The sequence below is a fragment of the Cupressus sempervirens genome, chromosome 4 (assembly GCF_028749045.1).
Source record: "Cupressus sempervirens isolate cs-2001-9-10 chromosome 4, ASM2874904v1, whole genome shotgun sequence".
Classification (NCBI taxonomy): Eukaryota; Viridiplantae; Streptophyta; class Pinopsida; order Cupressales; family Cupressaceae; genus Cupressus; species Cupressus sempervirens.
Window position 1 is genome coordinate 245,571,107 of NC_143121.1, and position 6,000 is coordinate 245,577,106.

The window sequence follows — 6,000 nt, forward strand, 5'->3', positions numbered from 1 at the left end:
TAAATGGATTCTTAGATATTTGAGAGGTACATCCAATAAGTGTTTACACTTTGGGGGATCTTCTACTTATTTACAGGGATATGTTGACTGAGATTTAGCAAGGGATATTGATACTAGGTGAAGTACTACAGGTTATGTATTTACTATTGGTGGGGCAGTAGTTAGCTGGGTTTCTAGGTTATAGAAGGTTAGTGCTTTATCCACTACATAGGTAGAGTATATTGCTTTTACAGAGGCAACCAAGGAGATGATATGGCTTTAGTTCTTCTTGGAAGAATTGGGACACCCTCATAAGTATAATTATTTGTTCACAGATAGCCAGAGTGCTATTCATCTTGCAAATAATTTAGCTTTGCATTCAAAGACAAAACACATATAGTTACTATACCATTTTATTCACTCATTTTTGGATGATGGACACTTAAAGCTGGAAAAGATACATACATATGATAATCTAGCAGATATGTTTACTAAGGTAGTAACAAGGGAGAAGTTGAACTCCTCTTCAGCTTTGGTTGGTCTTCGAGACTAAGTAGAATAAAATGATAGTAGAGTCTAGGGTGGTTTGATATTCTAGTGGGAGCTATAGGTTTAGTAGTCCTATGATCAATCTCCAAATGGGAGGTTATTATTGTGGAGTCTGATCACTCTCTAAGTGGGAGATTGTTTTGATATGGCGCTTAATGAGACTCAGAGGTTTATTCAACATGGTTTCCTATTAGATTATTTTTATGGGGGTTTGGGGGTAGCACCCCCAAGATGGGGTCAAGAGGCAATGCCCCTATAGGGTCTTGGAGTAGTGCCCCAAGTGTTCTCCCTATTGCAATACATGGTAGGGTTGAGGGGCAACACCCCCACGAGGTTTTTCGGGGGTAGTGCCCCCAAAGCCAAAAATGACCTTATATTGTAAAAGGTGTTGGATACTATTTTTATATTATTCTAGCCCTAATTTTGTAAGTGGAAAAAATCTTCTATAAAGAGGCTTAGGGTTAGGGATTTTCATAATGTGTGATGTAGAAATTGGTTCTTATAGCAGTATTGAGCTGTAAAGGATCACAGATTGTAATTAGGTTGTAATCACTGGATAATAATAATATTGGACCTATTATTGGTGGATGTAGCCTTGAGATTGGGTGAACCACATTAAATCTTGGTGTCTTGTGTTCTCTTATGTGTGATCTATTATTTTCTAATATTGGTTATATTTGCATGTAACTGCCATGTCTAATGTTAATCCTAACACATGACATGGCTGGTAAGGTACAAATTTTGGAGAAATGAAAAGAGTCTAAGGGATATTGTTGGAGCTGGCAGAAAGGAGTATCAGGAGCCAGTATTGCTAAGGATTTCAAGCTGAAGGCTAGAGTCAAAAACTACATAGTTACTAGAAGACCAACTGACCCTTAAGTTGGGAAGAATGATGGGCTTAGGAAATGGCATAGGCACATAGTTTTTTATGGTTATTAAATGGGTTTTTACTTTTAAGTTTGAAGACTTTTTGTCATGATATTCTATATAAACCTATAATTACTCTTCTTTTCTATGGTTTCCTCATGTTATATAGTTTCATGAACATACTACTATAGTTAAGACTTGTATGAGATAAGTGGGATTATATATGTGTGTTTGTAGATAAGAATGCTTTTTCCTTTCTTACTTGTAAGGGGTAGGTTCCTGCAGCCAAAGTATTGTGAGCAAGGATTGTTCTATACGTGCATTAAATGCTTATTATGAATTATTGGAATGAATATGCCCTTTGGTATGTTGCATGTGTATTAATCTTTTATAGAAACAAGTTAAAGGAAGAAGCGTGCAAAAAAGAAACAATGGAAAGGTTATCCAACCACTATGTCTTTATTATGTGCTATATTTGTTAGAAGACTTGTTTAGCTAAGATGTGTATTGTGGTGATGAAATTTATTGTGTTGTATACTCATTTGTTGAGGCTAGATCTTAGGAAATTAGTTTTGTAGATTCTTTAAATTAAGTTGTTGAGTCGAGCCCTAGATATAGTTACTAAAAGGGAGATTGTAATTGCAATAACAGTTCAAATATAGACTATCATTTTCTAGTTTAATTATTTTATGGTCTATATTAATAAAGTTACTATTATTGTGTTTTAAGTATTTGATCTTGAATTTGTAATGATTTTCTCATCTAAGGGGGACCACTTGGTGAGAGAACATAGTTGGTAGAATTATCTTTCACTATTTTAGGATTAAGTAAGAATGTTGTTGCTTCTAGAACCACTAGTAACAAAGCCATTAGTTGTTCCTGCAGAAAAGGAAATTAGTGTAAAATCCTACTTGTATTTCCATTTATATCACTTAGAATAAGGTTGTTTACACTTGAATATAGATGTAGTATTTCTACTCTAGATTCTATAGGTTAGAATGACAATTAAAGAAGTTTAAAGCATATACTTTGTAGACATCATTTAAGGTTTACATCCCTAGTTGATAAAGTACATAGGTTTAATGAAGAGTTTTCAATGCTATCTTGGATGTCTACTCCATAAGAATAAGCTCTAGTTTTCAATCCAATCATTTAACCAAGCGCAAGGTTTGACAAAACAAAAAAATTGGAGGGAAAACCAAAGTTTCAAACAAAGTATTGAAATGACATAATCCATAAAATAAACACACCATTTGAAATTTAATGTATTAAAATGAAAAAAGAGAAGTAGGCCCCACAATCAAGCTTTCATTTTAAATAAAATATGATTTTATTATGAAGTTTTAAACTTAATAATAAATTGAATTATTTTTGAGAAGTTTATGCACTTGTTCTTGTAGACTACCTATCTCTCAAAGATGGATTTCTTCCTCAAATGGAGTTCAAACATATAAGTATTATATATCATTGAAAAGAGGAGAAGATGCAATATCCATTTTTGTAGTCCAAACATTACAGGTGTTAATGGTAAGAAGTTTGTGCTTGAGTTTGATCAAATAGGTATTTTTAAATATAGTTAAAGACATCATGTGGAAAAAATATCATCTAAGTAGGGGCCAAATTTGGAGAAGGTTTTACCAACACTTCTATTCTTTTGATAAAGTCTTTTTGTGGGCATTTTGGCAACGGTTTAGTAGTAGATCCAATTTTATCCTAAAGGGATTTTCTCATTATTTTGAAGATATTTTCCAAGTTGTTGCAATGAAATGATAAGATTTGATTCTTTAGTTGAAGGAGAGGGAGGAGAAAGGATTTTCTTCAACATATGGAAATTATTCAAGTGGACAAATGGTAGCTATAGATCAAATGCAACCCATCTTTCTTCTTCTATATATTCTTCTTTCTTCTCATTGTATGGGGTTGATTCCAACCTATTGAGCAAGTTCTCAACTTGTGATTCCACCACCCTATCATCACCTTCCATGATATGATCAATATATTGTACATTTCTTAGAGTAGATATATGGATCTATGTTGAATCCTTGGTAGTTTTGTAAGTTTTATGAGTCAAGCATGTATTGTAATTGAGAAATAACAAAGTTGAATGAAAATAATTTTAGATTTGGCTCTCTCCATTTGTGTAAGTTATTAGGGTTTTGAAATGAATGAAATAAAGTTCCTTCTCTTTCCAGTGTTTTATTGTGAGATACATATTCATTTACCATGCTTTAGTCTAAGGGATTGATTAAATGCTTGGTAAATATTATTGATCTATTGATATTACATATGGATATGATAAGAAGGCCAAGTTTAAATAATTGATGTGGAGTGTTGTAAAGCATCATTTCATACATCAAGGTTATTTCATAAGTTTGTGTTACATTTTTACATTTCTTGTATATATTATTACCCAATGGATTAGGCATTGGTCTTAGTTGGAAAATCACATGTTTTTGGTGTTTCGTTTATGGTTCTTGCTGAAATATTTTTAATCAAACTAACCATTTCCCTTTCCTATTTGTAGAGATGAAAGGGAGATGCTTAATTAGCTTGTGGATATCTAGGTTATGTAACTACCTACTACATACCAATTGTATTGCATAAGTATAGAAGAAGCAAGATACTATTTTCTTTGTTAGATTTAGATCTAGTTTCTTACACTGGTGACATTTATTGAATCCAAGGTCCACATGCCTAAGTTTTATAGAGCATGAAGTGTAGAAAGAGTATAGCCTTATAGTTGGCACAAGTTTATTCAGGGTGTATCCATAATAGGAATTAGCTACCCTAAGATACATTTTATTTCATTTAATTGGTTGTTTAAGAACTTTTAAACCAAGAGCCAACATGGCACCTGGGTAATATGTGGCCAAATATTCTATCTCCAAGAATGGACTTTAAATTTGCATTTGGAAGGTCTCTCCATATCACAGTATCTAATGTGGGTTGAAATTCCATTTTATACCTTTCTTTTCAGCCCGTTCTAAATAATATTGTGTCATAACTTGGAAAAGATGTCTAGTGTAAGAACAACTCAAATAAATTTTCTAATTTAATGGATCATTCCTAGGCTTGTGTTATAAATTATTGAATAACCATATGCCTAAAAATATTAAGCTAATTGTCCTTGGGTTTGAATTCTATCAACCAATAGTCTATTTAAATAGGCCTAATGCCTTTTTGTTGCTAACAAGATGAGAATATGATTAGAGATTTTCCAATCTAGTAAAATAAGGCTTTTCAATCCTCCAACTCTACCATGTCCTCAACTCTTCCTAGACATCCCCCTTAGCAACCCTCATCCAACTCTTTGACTTTTGTTTCATCACAAAGCCAACGTATGCCACCCTATTTTGAAATATTCAAATAAGGAGGCCATGGATATTTTTCCTTCATATAAGAATTCCATCGACCTAGATGGTTGGAAGATAGTAAGGATGAGGAAAGATCCTTATGAGCCTCAGGCACCAAATAGGAGATTCAATTCTTCTCAAGGCTCTTTTGAACCATTTGTTCATCCAAACTCTCATTCCTTGTAGTGATGTTCCATGTATTCCCCTTCTTCTTCAAGAAAAATATCTAAATATCCTCCTTCTAATTCAAATGATTCAAGAATTTTGGAGTAGTCCATCACCCTTGGTAATCACTTTGATATTTTACAAGAAAGAGAAAATCTCCCTATAGCTTCTTAATTGTGAATTGCAAAGTTTTTTCTTGGAATGTTAAAGGGATGTCCCTCACTGAACATATGTCTAGAATGAAAGATTTACTTGCCAAGTGGAAACCTCATATTATTTTTCTTTAAGAAGTTAAATTGAGTGGTTCCCATTTTTTTCTTCTATATGCAATGTATGGAAATTTGTTACTTTTTTTCATGCCTTACATAATGATGGTAGGGCATTTTATGATAGAATATATAGTCCAATAATATAACTAAGAGTTGGGTGAATCAGTTATCCAACTAATCTTACAATTATTAACCTTATTAAACTTTAACTATATGAGCAATATAAACTAAAACCAAAACAAGATACTCATACACAATTAACACCAGATGTGTTAACTAGGGAAACCCTGGTAGGGATGGTACCCACAAGATGATATACTAATACAAATATTTCTTGTTAGAAGATGGGCCCTATTAGGAGTCTATTACAACATTTAGTACATATGAGTCCCTTTAAGGAGACTTACAATCCCTGTTAGGAGATTCTAGCCCTATTAAGAGTTGTGGAAGACAACTGGATTGACTGCCCAAACAACTTCAACATTAAGACCAATGAACCCACTCTCCAAATGATCTCTATATTATTCTTTGCAGAATAATAGAAATGAAATTTACTTCCTTCCTCTATCTTTGTCCTGTCAACCAAACTTCTACTCCTTCGGGCCTTGTAACCAAATCACACAATTTGCATCCAGTAATCCCTTGGATTGCTTACTTGCATTCAATAAGCACTCTTTTCCTTTTTAACACTTTGCACTTCTACTTGATACAACATATATACTTCACACAAAACAAATAAGGAAAATAACTTTCCTTTATACCACATCTTCATAATAATTCCTTGATTCGACCTTGAGGCTTTCCCAATTAATTATAAT